At 43.0% G+C, this 19855-nt stretch overlaps 1 protein-coding gene across 3 annotated transcripts in view; it reads right to left on the bottom strand.

The window, feature by feature from the left end:
* The window catches only part of pHCl-1 (pH-sensitive chloride channel 1), an 877177-nt gene that overhangs the window by 52954 nt on the left and 804368 nt on the right, over positions 1-19855 (bottom strand). The gene's annotated exons all lie outside the window — the stretch shown is intronic.

Here is a 19855-nt window from a genome sequence, read left to right as displayed (position 1 = left end):
CACGTGACAAGATATTGTTAAGCACATCATTTGACACATGTGACACACACAGTGACACACAGTGACACATACTGACACACAAAGCAGCAAAGACGCACGCTCTTACTCTTTGGCTATCCGAGTGATGCTAATGAGATTAATTAAATCATCTGGCGACAACAGAAATAAAATGAAAAAGGACACCCGGAACGCAAGTGATTTATTGGTAAACTATCTCCCAAATCGTCCTCTGAATACCCTAAGGTCCATAGCGCCCCTTGGGCAAAATAGGGAACAGGGACGTTGTGTGATGCGCCTGTGATATTGCTTTCCTCCACGTGACGTCACAGAATGTCGTTTATCGGGGCCTAGGTGCATCCAACGATTCTATAAAATTCCTATACTAGTAGGCTTTAGTGTATAATCGTGAAAAAGAAAATCCCTGAATTCCAGGGAAACTGCCGTGCCTATCCACCTTGCAGAGCAGCTAGGAGCTGATTAAAATGAAATGAAAGTTACGCGCCAACAGCTCGAGAACTTTCGCCAAGTTAAAATGAACGGGAGGTTCGAGACTACGCAATGAATAAATCAAAATGCGTCATAAGATGGCCATCCCCTCAGTTGAGTTAAATCATTTGCGGACAGGGAGCGTAAACGACGGGTTACCGAGATAGCCTAACTCCGCCCCCCCCACCCCCCTGGAATAAAAGAACGTGGTTTACGTAAGCGTGTCCTCATCGCCTCATCAAGGCAACATCGTTTGTAATCTCATTGTGTGATCGATCCCTAAGATGCAATCCTCTGGTAGGAACCAGAATAAATCCATGTTGTAATAAGTAGTTCAAGTGTTAACACAGTCTTAATATTTGTGATACCACATCATTTAATAGAACTTTTCTTCACAAGAAGAAAAAAAGAAAAAGCTTATCTGCAGCGAAAGTAACCAACTTTACCCTAGATGCCCTGACAGCCAGTGCAAGTGGCAGTCATCAGTAGCCACTTGGAATCAAACCGAGGCCTTTGGTCTTACGAGACGATCACCGAAACAAAAAAGACGCGGCAGAACACAAAATATTTAAATCATGATATTTCATTTTCCTACTATGTGCGTCATTATGTCCTGATGTTATCTTAGACATAAAACTAGTCACTTTGCTACCAATGCTCTGTTAGGCAACTAACCTAACAGCCTAACCTAATCTAACACCAACCCATCCTAACCTAACCCAACCTAACCCAAACCAACCCAACTCTCAACGCAACGCAACCCATCTCAGCCAATCCTAACACAACCTAACCCAACCCAACCTAACCCAACCCAACCCAACCTAACCCAACCCAACCCAACTCAACCCAACCCATCCCAGCCAATCCCAACCCAACCTAACCCAACCCAACCTAACCCAACCCAACTCAACGCAACCCATCCCATCCCAACCCCACCCAAGCTAACCCAGGGGACAAAAACACAAACATCTTACCTTACAAAACTTCTCGTGGCTGATATAGCTGCGCTGCTGCGGGAACGTTAGGTCCCAGACGGGGAATTTCCGACAGAAAAAATGTGTAAACTGCGTTGGAACAATAGTAAACATTTCCCTTTTTTGTTTTTATAGTGATCATATTTTCTTCCTATAGACTCTGTCGATAAGAGGCCCCAGGAGCGTAAAAACTCACTTGTTCAACAAAACACGACCTTAACGCACAGCCTAGTTGTCATCTACTGGATGACGTATTTCCTCATCCACAGGAAATACGCCAATATGTGGCGTATATTTCGGTCAATTTTGCCGATTCGGTTTAACGTTCCGAACTCCCCTTAACAGGAGGCTAGGACGTTGCCCCTTACAGAGGACTTTGTAGCGTGGAATTTTATGAACCATGCCCTTGGTCCAACTCGCTGGTGGGAGGGTTCGAAGCGCCATCACCCCGACCTCCGCCGCATGTAGCGATCCTCTAACATGCTTGAACAGCATTAAATTTGGATTTTGTCTATTAAAGGTCAGTGATAATCAAAGAGGACAGCAGAAGTTTGTTAATCGGAAGGGAGATGTCGTAGGCACAATGGACATAAGAACTGAGGAGACTGCAAGAGACCGTAAGGCCTATACTAGACAGTCCCGTGTCCCTTACCACCTTTCATCCCGATCCATAAAGTTATCTATCTGCTCTTAAAATAACCAATTGTTTCAACACTCACTACATTGTTGCTCAATCAATACTATTCTGGAGGTCTAAGAGAAGACAACTTCATGTAGACTGAAGGACACGTCAGCTCACCTCGGTAGAGCAGAGATCTCAGGAGGAGGGCGTTAATACGTCACGCTGCTCGTCACCTGATCTCCTGATGTCAGTGAATGCTGAAGTCAGGAGTCTCATCTGGAAAGCCACCGCCTTTGTGGCGAGGGAGATTGTGGGTAAGCGTCTGTCAACGACCCCGAAGAGCTGGCTTCTGGTTTGAGCACTCTGGAGGTACTTTGTCTTAATGAGAAGGCGTGGAATGGAGGCGTGGAAAATGGGGCGACAACCATGACCACCCCTCGGTAGTGGATAATGTGAAGAGTAGGGGAACTTTGGCCCCCGTACAGCCCTCGCTCAAGTAGAGCTAACCCCAATATTATGAGGAAAGAGCCACAAGAATAAAATAATCTAGACGCAGAATGGATCAAAATGATGCTTATCAATCAGCTGTAACCTCTTTGTTGATGTAATATATATATATATATATATATATATATATATATATATATATATTCGCTCCTTGCACTACAAGCAAAACATGTACTTGGACGAGAAACTCCACCTCCAAGTTAGATGACCAATAGTGGTTTGGATAAATGTGCTGTGTCACTACAGATCTCAAGTATAAAAGAAACTTGACACAATGCAAACCATTCTCCAATTTACCATCAAATGAATAACCGATACTAATAACTGAACAAAGAAATCCTGGCCCGTTGAAAGAAGCCGTATGCTTACTGAAGCCGAGATAAGAAGCAAGACTTCGTGGAAGTTTGTGAAAGAAAATCAGTCAATCACAAAGCAGGATAAAATTCTCCAGTTAAACCAAATGGTGCAGTAGTCTCTAGCAGCATTAAAAAACAGGACAGCTTTTAGCAGGATAACATTCTCCAGTTAAATCAAAGAGTGCAGTAGTCTATGGCAGCAGTGAAAAAACAGGACAGCTTTTAGCAGGATAACATTCTCCAGTTAAACCAAATAGTGCAGTAGTCTCTGGCAGCAGTGAAAAAACAGGACAGCTTTTCTTCTGAATGACAGAAACACCTATACAACGTACAGATCCCTTTTGATAAGATGAGGATGGTCCTCGAAAAAAAAAAAAATCAACATTAAGAAAGCAACAGAGCCCGACGATGGAGTTCCGCACATTATTCACGAATGTGGCGGCTCTTTTCAAGACTTCTTACATCTCTGTCCCAAGCGCGTGGCAAAAAACACATGTACTTCCCTTTGGAAGAAAGCACGTGTAGCACCAATACGCATGAAGTTTCCCAAGACTGAACAAGACAAGTGTGACCTCACCTGGTTAGTCTGCATCATCACTAGTGGTTCCCAAACTTGGGACTGCGACCCGAAGTGGGGTAGCTGTGCACTTTCTCTGAGATCGCCAAGCCTTCAAATCACAAGAACTTCGGACTGATCAAATTTCCAGGGATCGACAATAGGTGCCTGCAAGTGGTCCTGCACGGTGGCATTCAGAGAGAACCATTTCCCTGCAGTCCATCTTCCATGCCCACCAACACACTCGCCTCAATCTGGAGGTGCGGACCCCGAGGAGCTGGTTTCAGTCGCCAGAATGAACCAAAGCTCTGGAAATTTCGGCTTTTACCTCCCCTGACAACTGGCAACTGCTCCCCTTCTCAGCTTCCTGTTTACCAGTGACAGAGTAATAGACCCACACGAATAGAAGACAGAGACCAAGCATTCAGTGTACACGTTTTGCAACCGTGAAAAAAGGGAGTACAAGAGACTAGATTCGAATGAATTAAACATTAAAAATGACATAATCTAATCGAGCGAGTCCATAACACCATGGCTATTCAATTTTTTTTTAAGGACTGTTGACATGACTTACCATTTTAATGCACTACATTACCAAGGGATGTGAAACTTTCCAAGAACAGTGTGTCTTCGCCACATGCATGGACAGACTGAACTGCGATATCCAGTAAACCCGTAAACGCCTGGAACTTGGCCTTGGTCCAAGAGATCTGGATTTCTAGCGGTCTCATCTCTCTGAGTCCAAGAGGTCTGGAGTTCTAGTGGTCTCATCTCCCCGAGTCCAAGAGATCTGGATTTCTAGCGGTCTCATCTCCCCGAGTCCAAGAGATCTGGAGTTCTATTGGTCTCATCTCCCTGAGTCCAAGAGATCTGGAGTTCTATTGGTCTCATCTCTCTGAGTCCAAGAGATCTGGATTTGAAGTGCGTAAGACAGAATGAGTGGAAGGGTGGTGAGGTAAACACCAGGAACCGTTGGAGTTTTATTGCTAACGTTCCGTCCTGAAAGGACTTCCTCAGGACGAAACGTTAGCAATAAAACTCCAACGATTCCTGGTGTTTACCTCACCACTCTTCCACTCAGATCTGGATTTCTAGCGGTCTCATCTCCCTGAGTCCAAGAGATTTGGATTTCTAGAAGTCTCATCTCTGAGTCCAAGAGATCTGGATTTCTAGCGGTCTCATCTCCCCGAGTCCAAGAGATCTGGAGTTCTAGCGGTCTCATCTCCCTGAGTCCAAAAGATCTGGATTTCTAGAAGTCTCATCTCTGAGTCCAAGAGATCTGGATTTCTAGCGGTCTCATCTCCCCGAGTCCAAGAGATCTGGAGTTCTAGCGGTCTCATCTCCCCGAGTCCAAAAGATCTGGATTTCTAGAGGTCTCATCTCCCTGAGTCCAAGAGATCTGGATTTCTAGCGGTCTCATCTCCCTAAGTCCAAGAGATCTGGAGTTCTAGCGGTCTCATCTCCCTGAGTCCAAAAGATCTGGATTTCTAGAGGTCTCATCTCCCTGAGTCCAAGAGATCTGGATTTCTAGCGGTCTCATCTCCCTAAGTCCAAGAGATCTGGAGTTCTAGTGGTCTCATCTCCCTGATCAGTAACTCTAGGGTTGCGGCTAGGATCTCCAACGACTCCGCAAAAGATACAGCACCATCAGTGGAAGCTGGCCACTCAGAGGGCCAACTATCTACACTGTCCAAAATACTTGGCTCATCGAGCTCTCCACCCCTCCAGGTCCGACATATACCCATTGCCTGTTTGGACTATATCTACTCTAAATCTCCTTGGCTTCGCCGACAAAAAAAAAAAAAAAAAAAAAGGCTCATCCTGGCCTCCAGCGTTGTTGGATTGAGAGATTTTATTTGGAATGGTGTACAAAATACCCGTAACCCATTTTATACACCATTCTTTTGAGAAAGTATACCTACGAAACTAGTTAGGAATAACCTCAGGCTAAGACTCCTGTATTTCCTATTCCCACCTACGTCATATATGTATATTATATTATATATATATATATATATATATATATATATATATATATATATATATAATGTGTGTGTGTGATTCATCATGGTCTTGGGTCACGTGTTGGCCTCGTGATCGACAGTTATTTCACTTTCGAAAGAGAGCTCGGAGCTCATATATGACCGATCTATAGGTAATGCTGTGCCCTTACACGCACACACACACACACAATTCCCGCCCACGAGAGATGGAGTAACGACTCGCAGCGCAGCAATACTGGAATTATTTCAGCCCTGGGTAAGATTCAAACTCGGACCGCAGTAGCAGCGGTCGCGTATGCTACGACTACACCGTCGAATCGTGTGTGTGTGTGTGTGTGTGCACCTAAAGATTCACCCCCTCTCCCCCAACAACCACGGAACTCGACGAACGTAGAATAGGCATTGTTTATATATTTGCAATCCAAAAGCCTCAAAGCTCGTGGTGGGAGCCAGCCGCTGGTTGTGCGGTGTCGGGTCAGGCGGTGGCTACTTGGCTCAGGGCGTGGTCAAATCGAAGGTTCAAGCCAGGCAGTTCAGCCGATTTGCCTCCTGGAGCCCAAAGGGCCCACCCGTCCTGTCCCGAATGAGGGACTGAGGAAACGCGTTGGTGGAGAGAATAGAGAGAGAAATAGAGAAAGACAGAAGGGAGGAGAGAGATAAAACAAGAGCAAGAGAGTGAAGGAATGAGAGCAAAAGGGGCGAAGAAGTGAGAGCCAGATAGTGGGAGCCAAAGAGAGCGATGGTGCAAGAGCAATTGGGAGAAAGGGAACAAGAGATGTGGTGTGGAGGAGGACGAGGTGGAGAGGGGAGGAGAGGGAGAGGGGAGGAGAGGGAGAGGGGAGGATAGGGAAATGGGAGGAGAGGGAAAGGGAACAGGGATGAGGGAGTCGCGGGCATGATTGGGATCACAGAAAAGAAAATGGGAAACTGTGAGAGAAGTACAACTTCCTTAATCCAGAAAGTAGTTTGGATTCCGACCCTGGTTAGCATCTGCTGTCCTAGTGCGTTTTCACACCACCCACCTACGAAGAGCCCCCAATAACTACAGTGACGCACTTGAGATATTTGTTTGGATAAAACCAGGCGGTTTTGTACAGCTAAGAATAAGGCTTTGCGATGTAGGAGGATTTTTTTTTCTAAATCTATTCTATACAAATAATCTCAGTTTCCAGTATTTATCTAATAGGACTTTTGAATATGAAGATTCGATGAACGCGTAACTCACATTTTGTCCCGATATCTGACGTACGTTGTTTCAGAATGTTTCACTAGATATATCGATGTCAAACTGATGTACAGTATATGAAGGTCCTTTTTACCAGGATCCTATCCATTAATTTACTACTTTTCTGTATTTAAATTAGTATAGAACTGAGAAACTTTATATTCCGAATTACTAATTACTTCTTGTCCCAAGGCACCATAAATAATTTAGTTTCGATAAACTGTAATTCTTTTTTTCGATAAACTGTATTTTTTTTTAATTATTCCTTTCCTCACTCATCCTAAAACCTCAGTTATTTGTCATGCACAACAGCGTTTAGCTTAGATACAGCCCTTCCATTCAATACCACATTCAGCCGTTATACATACGCAGTCACCACGCACAATATACAAAACTGGCAAGGAATCGGTCATGTATGAAATCTATCTGCACAGCTGTTTTCAAACACCTTTACATACATAACCATCAAATATTGAGACCGAATATTAATCTACTTCAAATGGATGAAACGAAGCTTAAACTCACTGCAGGCAAATTAGATCATACTAATTTCTATTCATGATACAATGAATTATTATTATTTTTTTACTAGTTGTTATTCAAAAGCTCAAACTATCGGCTAGATAGAAGCTTGAAACGTTTAAGGTTCACAACGAGGACGCCGTAAAGGTCCGTCCCAGAGGTGAGCGAGTTGTTAGTCTACAAACTCTACAAAGACTAGGTCTAGGGCGTGTATCTACTGACTGTATCTACTGACTGGGGAGTGTCTAGGCAGAGCGTGAGCCAGTCGCGGTGAGCGTGAGCGTGAGTGAGGCTGGTAGGAAAACCGCGAAGGCAACAGTAACAGACCACTAGGGACGCCTTGAGGGCTTGTGTGGAACACCCGCCTTCGCCCGATCTGGGTTGAGCTGGCGTCTTGTTGGCCAGTGCCCCCCTCCGTCGCTGCCACAGCATCTACACTACTTACTCAGATGCTCCTGTAGGACTTCGACCAGCATCGTTGGGTTCTGCCGAAGTTTGCAGCAGCAGAAGAGCAGAGAGAAGCAGCAGCAGTGACAGAGACGGCATGGCAGCGGCAGCAACAAGTGGCTGTAGTAGTTATAACTAGTACTAACTATAGTAGTAGGAACAACAATAGTAAAGTCTTCAAGACACTAGTCATTAATTACAAAGTGCAGTGATGGTCGTGTTAGTGATCTAGGCATTTGTTATTTTGTTGTTAAAACTAGCAGTAGTAACTATGGTGTTAGTACCAAAGAGAAAAGATTAAACAATACGGCAGTATGCAGCTCTAGTTCTATGTCAATGGCGTTAACATTAGTAAGGCTTTAGATGAATTGTTCTTAAATCGAACTAAGCTACTTCGTCTACTACCACTTCTACTGGATCTACTACCAAGACTACATTTACAACTACCATATCTGCTACCAGTACTGTTTATACATACTGCAGTTAGTAAAAACAGTATTAGTAAAAGCAGCAATGATAGTAGCTGTGGTAATAGCAGTAAAGGTAATATTCACAGTAGTAGCACCCATTTTATTAATGCAAGCAACATAAGCTTTGACCATAGCGGGAGTGATAGTAACAGTGGTGACGGTAATACTATAAGAAAAGGTAGCAGAGGAAATTACTGTGGTGGTAACAGTAGTAATAGTGTTATAGATGGCGTAGTGGTAATAGTAAAAGTACTGAGTTTAATAGTAAGAGCCTATTGTATTCTACTGTGTAGAACCCTGGCATTGAGGGTGTTCTCTTCTGCCACACAGAAAGATTTAGAGTAAAGGTAGAGTGTGAGGCTGCGTGTGTGTGAGTCTGTATTTACCTAACCGTATTATACAAGAAAGGAGCAACGTTCGTCGGGTCCCGTCTCCTACTCCCCAATTTATCGTTCCTAGTCTCAAATCAAATTCACTTGCGCGCAAACATGTGTGTATGCGTGCCCGCGTGCGCGCTCTGTATAAGGCATCAGGTGAGCCTGACGGGATAGAAACATACGTTGTGCTTACGTATGAAGCCTTACTACCAGCACCCATTTTTGTGTCTAACATGGAGTTCAGGTGATTTGAACATAATGCATGAGGGCTACCTAGTAGTGGAAGTGATAGTAGTAGTAGTAGTAGTAGTAGTAGTAGTAGTAGTAGTAGTAGTAGTAGTAGTAGTAGTAGTAGTAGTAGTAGTAGTAGTAGTAGTAGTAGTAGTAGTAGCAGCAGCAGCAGCAGCAGTAATAATATAAATGTTTAGTTTTATCTGAAGTACTATTCGCACTGAAAATAAGCAAATAATTAATTACTTAATCAAATTAGTCATAATCTTGATATTTTGATTGAGAAATTGTAAGTTATGAGGAAAGCATCAACAAAAACGGTAATGACTGTTGTAGTAATAGTAATAGATGTGGTCAGAAATTGTAAGATAGTAGTGTTGATGCTGTAGTAGTAGCAGCAATGATAGGTAGTTGAACTGGTAGTAGCAAAAATGGAATCAGTGAGAGTAGTTAATTACGGCTAAAAGTAAAGTTATGATAAATGTATTAGTAAAAGTACTAGAAACATTGACAGTACAATTAACGGTGGCGTAGGAGTGATACATGGTGAGCTAGATCTAGGAGCGGATATAGACATCTAGATATAACGATGAAAGATTAAATAGGAGTAAAAATAATATACAATTACAAATACAGGTACCAGTACACGAACTGGTATTAGCACAATTACTATATCAAATATACTAGTACTTTTACCAATAGGACTAGTACCAGTACATATACTGGTACGTGTACCGGAACTCGTAATACTGTTATTTGTGGCACTGCTACTAGTAAAGATACCAGTTTCCTTACTGACAGTGTAATAATGTTAACAATGCGCTAGTATTAGCATATACTGGTTCTGCCAAAACTGGTAGTGATACTACAGTACGGTCATTAGCGATACTACAAGTACTGGTAGCAGCATCAGTAGTTTTAGTATTTGTTGTAGTTACTGTATAGTAATAGTACATAAACAGGAACAGCTATAACAGTGGTATTTTCAATCGAAATAGCTGTAGAAAAAACTGTGAACAATAGTTTTACTAGTAGTTGTATTAGGAATAAGAAGTGTTACGGGTTTAAAAATAGTGATAATAGAAACTGTAATAATAGGAGTAGAAATGGTTGTCGTAGTAGTGTTGGGAATTGCAGTAGTAGCAGTGGTAGTACAAGTGGTGGTGGTGGTAGTAGTAGTAGTAGTAGTAGTAGTAGTAGTAGTAGTAGCAGTAGCAGTAGCAGTAGTAGTAGTAGTAATAGTAATAGTAGTAATAGTAGTAACAGTAGTAACAGTGGTAGTAGTTACAGTGCAAGTACGGGTGCTAGCGATTTATGTTTTGTACACACAACACCACTGCAAATCTCTCTTACGAATCATGAGATAAACTGTCATGGTGAAAGGACCTAAGAATGTGCAGTCGTTTCCAATCTTAAGTACATCAATTGTTGGAAAATGTCCAGGTTTTGTGTGTGTGTGTGTGTGTGTGTGTGTGTGTGTGTGTGTGTGTGTGTGTGTGTGTGTGTGTGTGTGTGTGTGTGTGTGTGTGTGTGTGTGTGTGTGTGTGTGTGTGTGTGTGTGTGTGTGTGTGTGTGTGTGTAGGGGGGGTCGTAAATCTCTGTGTCGTAAATTTACGATATCTTTTTACGATTTGGTCACATCGTAAGTGCTCATCGTAAAGGGACACGCTTAGTACAGAAGAAGCCACCCACTGTGGTATCTAGAAGTTAAATTAGTTGTACAAGTGCAATGTGACGATGTTTCCAAATGTGGGATTTAAACTCGGGCTACGGTCTAAGCTGTCAGTAAAGGAAAACATGAATTTCCACTATTTTCTATTTTCAGTATTGATGATACAGATTTGCTATTTCTATATCGCAGGGAATTTCACTACTAGTACTAGTACCTGTAGTATTACTAGGCAAAGTAGGATAGCTCCTAGTATTATATGAGCAATTGTACAGTGATCTAGAAAGTTGGTGTCACATATATATCGCGAGGTATGCGACTAATTTGCATTGTAGAATATTAATTTTCTTTCATCTCATGAGTTGATAAGAGTGGCTCCGTGCCGGACAAGCGAAGACGCCAAAAACCATGTTTTGAGTTAACGCTGTCCAAATTTTGATAAAAAGCATTCAAAGAAAATTCATTTCTCGAGGCACTGGCGTCTTCGCCTGTCTAGCACGGAACGCCTCAGATATGTCCCCCCTAATGCGATCTTTGGATTATGTTTTCAAGCTCAGAATTAAGAGTGACACGCGTTTTTGTATATCACTGTACTTCCATTCAAATGGACATCAGCTTTAGTGATTGTAGCGTTTGAGTGTAGAAATCTACATAGTAGCAGCAACAATGACAGTAGTTGTATAAGTAGCAGTATCACTAATAATAATTATAGTAATAACATCAACACTAATAGTAAACGTTGCAGTAGTAGTAGTAGTAGTAGTAGTGGTAGAAATTCAAGTAGAATAGGAGCAACAGTGTGGTAGTGGTGGTAGTAGTAGTAGTAGTAGTAGTAGTAGTAGTAGTAGTAGTAGTAGTAGTAGTAGTAGTAGTAGTAGTAGTAGTAGTAGTAGTAGTAGTAAGTAGTAGTAGTAGTAAGTAGTAGTAGTAGTAAGTAGTAGTAGTAGTAGTTTGATCAGTAGAAACAATAGTTACGATGACAGTTTCACTGGTGATATTATGCAGTAAGAGTAAAGATGCATTGGTAGCAACAGCAATTGTATTAGTAGTAGTAGTAGTAGTAGTAGTAGTAGTAGTAGTAGTAGTAGCAGCAGCAGCAGTAGGGGTAGTAGTAGTAGCAGTAGTATTAGTAGTAGTAGTAGTAATTAGTAGTAGTGGTAGTGGTAGTGGTAGTAGTAGTAGTAGTAGTAGTAGTAGTAGTAGTAGTAGTAGTACAGACTGTTGCAGCAGACACCCTTCAAAACCATAGTCATAGTAGAGTAGTAGTAGTGGTAGTAGTAACATTAGTAGTAAAAGTGATGGTAGTTGCGCTGGTGGTGGTGGCGGTGGTGGTAGTAGTGGTGGTAGTGACGGGTGGTAGTAGCGGCTGTAGATGTAGTAATGGTAGTTGCAGTGGGTTTTAGTATTGGTAGTAGAAGCAATAGTGAGGAGGAAATGAGAGGACGTGGACGGAATGGGATGAGGGTAGGGACACAGGACGGGACAGGAACAGTGACGGGAAGGCGACCGGGGGGTGGGGGGGAGGGGGGAGATGGAGTAGGAGAACCGTGGAACCGGGAAGGAGCAAAGTTAACGTTAGTCCTTGGTGAGACGTTAAGTGCTTTCGGGATCATCCTTGTGGTGGATCAGTGGATCACAGCCAAAGAGGCACACCACTCACCTGACGCGGCCTTGACCTCATCACACGAGACTGCAAAGTACTTAGTGTGTGTGGGGGGGGGGGTATCAACAGTGTCCATACTCACAGGAAAATCATTCGTACGGAACGTCAGGTGTGTGGTGGCTGTTAGGAGGAAGAGGAAGGAAGGAAGAGGAGGAGGAAGAAGAAGAGGATGAGGAGGTCTGGGATGGCTGACAAGGCTGTCTTCCTTGGTCAGGTCAACCAGCTCCATCGCCATATTTGGGTATATTAGTGATGAGGGGTGGGGTGTGGGGTGGGGTGTGGGATGTGGGGGGTGGGGGTATAGGGCGGGGTTTGGGGGTATTCGGGGCTACAACAACAACAACAAAAACAACAACACACTATACTACTCGTATGGCAATTTTAGGCGTCAAAGCTTTACTTTTCGTTATTGTGGTAAAAGAGTTAAAGAATGGCGCCAGAAATCTTCCAGGTTTGCAGTGCACAGGTGAGTTTACTAATCACTGATGTCTACCAGACTACAAGTTATGATTAACATATAAAATGGACGTACATTGGAATGAACATGGATAACTATTGTGCTATATTTTTCTTATCTACTTGTCTCTCTCCTGCTCTTTCTCTCTTCGATCATCATCACCATCATCATCATCATCACCGTCATCATCATCACCATCATCATCATCATCATCATCATCATTATCGTCATCATCACAGGTCATCATCACCGCCATCATCATCATTGTCATCATCATCATCATCATCATCATCATCATCATCATCATCATCATCATCATCACCATCATCATCATTATCCGCGTTCATACTACCGAGCAATGGTTATGGAGCGGAAGAGCGAGAAGGGGGGGGTCGCAGATTAGAATATATATTGGGCGTGATCAAAGCCTCCACTGAGGCTATGCAGCTCACCACACACTGACATCGAAAATCACGAGCATCGCCTCTGCTCCTGGCTACCTGGGGGCTGGCAGGAGCCTCTCGCTTCTTCCACCGCCGCCCGGTGCCCCAATGGAGGCAAAGGCGCGCGCGAGTTCGGGGGGTGGGGGTGGGGGGAGGCCATCGTCGAGGGAAGACCGTGGAAGATTTCTGCCGGCGGGAGAGAACCAAGAGCCAAAGGGGCCACAAGGAGCAAGAGGGAGGAGGAGGGGAGGAGGAGGAAAAGGAAGAGGAGGGAGAGGAGGGAAGAGGGAGAGGAAGGAGAAGGGATAGGAGGGGGGAGGGATAGGAGGGAGAGGAAGGTGGAGGGACAGGAGGGAAGAAGGAGAGGAGGAAAAAGGAGAGGAGGAGGATAGAGAGGAGAAGAGGAGAGGGCGAGGAGAAGGAAAAGGAAGGGGAGCAGGAAGGTGGAAGTGTGTTTCGATGACGAGGATGAAGACAACATGAATGAAATAAAGAAAAAAAACAAAACAAACGAAGATGAAGACACTGATAAGAAAAAATAAAGAAAAAAAAATACTGTGGCATTTATAATGGTGATGTGGACAGATGAGAAAGAATAGGGAGAAGAGGAGGAGCAAGAAGAGTAGGAGCAAGAGGATAAAAAAAAATTATGATGAATCAGGATCAGGGTAAGGGTTACGTGGTAACGGTGTGGCGAAGGGAGGGGGCGGGGGTTCCAGAAGAGTATAAAGATGATGACGATGTACTAAGATGAGGATGAGAATTTGGAAAAGGAAAAGGAAGAGGAATAGGACCAGAAGGGTGAGGAGGAGGATGAGGAGGAGGAGGAGGAGGAAGAGGAGGAGGAGGAGGAGGAAGAGGCGGGTCAGTTTCGAAAGGGGGATGGAGGGAGGAAAGAAGCAGCATGGACGTAAGGGGAGGAGGAGGAGGAGGAGGAGGAAGAGGCGGGTCAGTTTCGAAAGGGAGATGGAGGGAGGAAAGAAGCAGCATGGACGTAAGGCGATTGGCCTACTCTTACTGTAACAAATGGGACCCCCGGGATCCCTTCCCAACCTCCTTCATGCCCTGCAATAGAAGTGGCTGCCTCAGCACCTTCGCTGCAACCTGGTCCGAGTGACCAACACACTCTTGATCCCTCCGCCGCCCCCCAGGCCGCTTCCAGGCCGCTTCCAGGCCGCCCCTGCCCTCTCTCCCCCCCTTCTGTGACGTCAGTGGACAAGGTGTACTGGGAAAGACCCCCCCCCCCCACTGATAATGATGATAGCGGTCGGCAGGTCAAGCTTGACAAGTCTTCGCGGTTCGCGGTTGTCAAGATGTGCGACATATGACGCGCGTTACGAAACCTGAACGGGAGACTGGAATCTCGAGGGAGCTGGAAACGGACGCGTCATGATGACTGAAGATTCGACTAGCGTGGTGCGATAACTGAATTGAACCTTCATGAAAACTGGAAGCTGAGGACTGAACTGAGAACTGACGCTAGGACCCCCAGGACGGCCAGGACGGCCAGGACGCGTAAAGTTCTGCGCCGTGGGGTGGCCGTGGCGTAGCGGGCCGGGGCGGTGATGAGGCAGGGCGGGGCGGAGGAATTTAGAGTGTACCGTCCACAACATTTGGATTCTTGAACTCAACCTTGCAAAGGATACTGCTGGGTAACCATTATGCAGTTGTACCTTGCAAGAAATCAGCAAAAGAGCAGAAATTTGCGAAAATGCAGAGGAATTTTTCCTCCTCTACGTGACTACAAAACCAAAAAACAGTTCAAGAATCCTTCTATGTAAAGCTAAACATAACTAACTACAATATTCGAACATCTACGTATTAGACATCTAGTGTCATAACATCTATGAACATGAATATTTTCTTACTGGGCAAATGCAACATGCTAATTGACACTTCTAACTTTACTACACATTTATTGTGACAATAGGCAAAAAATCTCTAGATCAAACAAACTTTCTAGTTTTGGGGAAGAAACAACAATGATCTATCAGATTGAGCATTTCAGCAATCTACAATCATGGCTGATAAGACTTGACAAAACATATCGGGAGGACATTGCCAATAGACCCACGATCAGTTATGCTAGAAACGTCTAACACCAGTTTTAGAAAACCTGACAAGCCTCGACTTAGTAACGTGTCCATTTCAACCTAATGAAACTATTTCTAGGTTATAAATTGACGGGCGAAGTAGCTGCCCGCCTAAATACACAGACTCGATAGTAAGTCGGCTGGCATGTCTGTTTAAGAATGAACTTATTGACGTCTACCAAACCTATTATAGTATCTACAGATCTACTAGCAAGCCTACTTTACCACGATCACAAACACGTCCACATCATGACCAGGCTGCAAATGCATTTATAGTTAGGGGTTTTAAAGGAAAACATTTACCATTCTTACTAGTAAGACTACTAGTAGATCTAAAATCAAATCCTTTGGTAGATTCACAAACAAGTACAAAAGAATTAGGTAATAATTTTGTAGTCCGAAAGACTAGCTGATTTACAAATTGTCTAGAAAAATCTGGTGAGTGTTTTGTTACAACTACATTGCAAATCTACCCACAGGTTTTTACAAGTTATCTTCCTAGCTAAATTACAAAAAATTATTTATACGATTAGGAAAAAACACTAATGCATCCACAAGCAAATATGTACTAAGAATTCCACCATGGAAACTGCAAGCTGATCATGACACTGGTGGCAGTCATGGAGAAGCAAGAGATCTGTTTTCCAACGTTTCGTCTAGTCCTTAAAAAAAAAAAAAAAAAAAAAAAATCTCATTGAAGAAATGTTCCAATAATATACATCTCTCTTGCTTGCTTCTGTGCCACTATACATTCATACATACTTTGTCCAGTAAGGGACATTGTAAGTTGGCTAGTAGATGCATAAAACACACCAGCCTATTTGTTGATTTGCCAAATCAAATCTATGTCACACGGAATTTAATAGTTTCAGTAGAGTTCTAAGAAGCCAAACTGTAGAGCTGCAAAAATCCAACTGAAAATACATTGGGAACTTATGAAAAACAAAGTTCACACAATACATCGGAGAAAGAAAATATCTACGGAATGAAAAGTATCCAAACATCATTCAAAGAGATAAACAACGACAAAAGACAGAACAAGGAACAGAAGAATGCTCTAAGATGCAGTACCAACGAAACCATAAATCAGTTTTTATCAGATTAAAAGAAGAAAGGCGAGGAAATCTAAGGACAGATAAAGTTAAGGGAAACCTTAGACCCCAAGAGATCAACTAGCATAAAATGGGATGCCAAACCTAATAGATCTCTCCGGAAAGAAACTTTGGACTGTTGTCCTTGCTGTGTTAATGTAGGACTCTTCCCATGTCACTGGCTGTTATCAGGGGGAGTTGATAAGTCGCAGGTAATCAGCTCTCCATTTGTCAAAAGATGGAAGAAATATAGTTAAAGTTGATAAAAGGGACTACGGGTCCTGTCCGGAGACCGAATGTCAGCCCCTCACGGCTTCACCCATACTTCGTTACGAACCAAAAAGTCCCCTGTCATTATGATATGCTGTATATGCGGAAAGACAACTGGAAATGGGGAACACCTTCTTCGAAAAGTTGGTACTTAACTGCATCTGGGCTAGAGGAAAAGAGTCTGACGAAGCCTCTTGATATGTCATGACATACAAAAGACTGATAGGGAAGCTGCAAGGTCACACGTTCGGAGAAGAGAAAGGGGAGTGATACCGGATCACAAAGTGGTGGTGAAACTGAAAACAAAAATTCTTTTGAATGTAGGACCGAGATAAAGTACTTACTGCGAGAAGAAATCAAAGGTCGCCAGGAGGCACATTAAGGAAAAGAAAGAGGCACAGCTAAGGAATAGGTAAGTTTTAGAGGGGGCTCACACGGTCTAACGCGGTTCGACAGACACGTGTTTAAAGTGATGTGTGAACGTGTGAACGGGGTATTTGGGGTTTAACCAACGTGTTCGACAACCAAATAACCCGTTCACACATCACTTTAAACACGTGTCTGTCGAACCGCGTTCGACGAACCGTTCGACCGTGAAATCCCCCTCTTAAGGTCTAAAGCAACTTGGAAGAGTGTGGTACCATAGGGCGTGGAGAAAAGAGAAGAAACAAATTGCAGAATGAACAGGGACTTGAAGTCCAGGCGAAGGAGAAACTTGAGAAATAGGGATGAAGATGACAATGGAAAACGCAGAGAGATTTTGGTTGTTGTGCCGGCTCTGTCCTTGTGGCCAGACTCGCGCCGCCGTCGGATGGTACTGTAGATTTGATGTCCAGTCAATTGAGGTTGTGTATAGATGGGTTAAGTGTCTTATTTTTTTTTTCTAAAAGGTCTTGGGGGGATGATAGATGTCTTCGTGTTTTTTTTTTTTTTTTTTTTTTTTTTTTTTTTTTTTTTTTTTTTTTTTTTTTTTTTTTTTTTTTTTTTTTTTTTTGTCCAAGCTTTGGTGTGACGCCATCAAGGGGTTAGACGTGAGAGTAGGTAATTGTTGCGGAGTGTTGCGTCATCGGACAATGTAGTGTAAGGTATAAAGATAAAAGATAAAGAGTGTCGAAGACCCAAGAGAAAGTACACACATGAGAGGCGTAGAAGCTTTTCAAACCCTATAAAGACAGGAAATAAATCAGGTTCTTGGCGAGTGCAACAGAGAAAGCGAAGGAGAAGACAGACCTTTGAAACGAGTTGGCCAGCCTAATACTACAGAAGAAAAGGAAACATGGACGCATTGTTTTTCAGAATACTGTACGCAAATAGTGAACAAGAGGAGGAACTGACATCGATAGGAGTGTAAGAAAGGAAAGGACTAGATAGGAGAATAAGGAGGATAGGGGTAGAAAGGAGAGAACACATGCTACAGGTAGGAAACGCTTTTGGTGCGGACGGAATAACAACTAAGAACATAAACATAACATAAGAATGAAGGAGACTGCAAGAGACCATAAGGCCTATACTAAGTAGCTCCGTATCCATCGTCACCTGTCACCCCCAATCCATAAAGTTGTTTAATCCCCCATCCATAAAGTTATTTCTAATCGTTCAAATGTAGTGACGAAGGAGGAAGAAGCACGGCGGAGTCATCACAACCGATACCCGAAGATGCAGAGGCGAAGAGTGAGGGTCGAAGGGAAGAAGTAGCTGTGTGGAAGGACCATCTACAAAGAGAGAAAGGAAACACAAGGGACAACGACATCTATAGAAGAACGAATTTATCAAGAGCACGGGGACAGATGGCAAAGGAAGAAGGATTCAGAAAACAATAACGACTGTTATTCACTCAAAGCAAGCGAAAAATGCATGGACGGTGGTAAGGAGAGTGGTAAATACAGGATGATTTTGGTTGAGAAAATCATGTGCACAAGGAGGAGGCAAAACCTATTGTTCAGGGTGACGGGAATAGGGCAAAGGTAAGTTTTCACCATGTTTCTTTATTGCACACACATCACACACACACACACACACACACACACACACACACACACACACACACACACACACACACACACACACACACACACATTATATATATATATATATATATATATATATATATATATATATATATATATATATATATATAATGATTCCATAATTCCGACTGTCGTCCCCGGATTCGAACCAAGGCTTGCGTGAATTCCGACAGTCGGAATTATTTGATTGACTACACCGTCACTGGTGATTCTATTCAGATATTATACATATATTATATATATATATATATATATATATATGTGTGTGTGTGTGTGTGTGTGTGTGTGTGTGTATGCGTGTATTTATGTATGTGTGTATGTATATATGTGTATATGTATATATATATTTATATATATATGTGTGTGTGTGTGTGTGTGTGTGTACGTATGTATATGTATAAATGTGTATATATACATGTATACATATATATATGTATATATATATATAATATATTATATATTATATATATATATATGCACATATGTACTTTTTGCACTGAAGATGTAATATACAAAAGCGCTCAGCTTCGTTAGTTTCTTTTTCCAAGTGCTCTACTTTGCATACATATGTACATATATACATGCATTATATATATAATGGAAGAGAAGGCAGTAAGAGGAAGATGGGCAGAGTATTTTAGGGAGTTACTAAATGTGAAGGAGGATAGGGAGGGAAAGATAGTTGCAGTGGGAAGTGCTATGAAAATGACCGTGATGAGTGAGGAAAATGGAGGAGAAATAAGGAAGGATGAAGTGAAGGCAGTTGTTAAGATGCTGAGAGCAGGTAAGGCACCTGGTCTGGATGGATGCCATACAGAATGTCTAAAAAAAGGAGGTACATTGATGGTGGACTGGCTGGTGAGGTTATTTAATGTTTGTTGGAGAGAGGGTAGAGTACCGGAGGACTGGAGGAGTGCCTGTATAATTCCACTCTACAAGGGAAAAGGGGATAAATGTGAGTATATTATATACAGAGGGATCAGTTTGTTAAGTATAGTTGGGAAGGCTTATGGGAGGATCTTGAGGAGGGAGTGAACATGAGGGGGCGACCTAGGATGAGATGGATGGATGGGGTGAAAGGGGCTTTGGGGAAAAGGGAAATGTCTGTTGAGGAAGGACAGGAGAGGACAGAAGACAGGGGTGACTGGAAAATGGTTGTATAGGGATGATGTTGTGATGCATGGGGTGGAATGTATGGGGGGATGGGGGTTGAGGTAATATGAATGAGAAAAAAATTGACGCAGCCCGAAGGGATTTCTCCCCGTCTTCCCCTTTCTGCATGAAGGGACGGAGAGGATGTGTTGTGTCTTGAGTCACTGCTTCTGATCCAGAGCTATGGACAAGATGCAGGGATGACCCGTCATCC

This window comes from Oratosquilla oratoria, chromosome 29 (assembly GCF_046742065.1).
Source record: "Oratosquilla oratoria isolate Oo_2021 chromosome 29, ASM4674206v1, whole genome shotgun sequence".
NCBI lineage: Eukaryota > Metazoa > Arthropoda > Malacostraca > Stomatopoda > Squillidae > Oratosquilla > Oratosquilla oratoria.
Note: the sequence above shows the minus strand (reverse complement) of the source record. Positions and strands in the feature narration are given on the sequence as shown.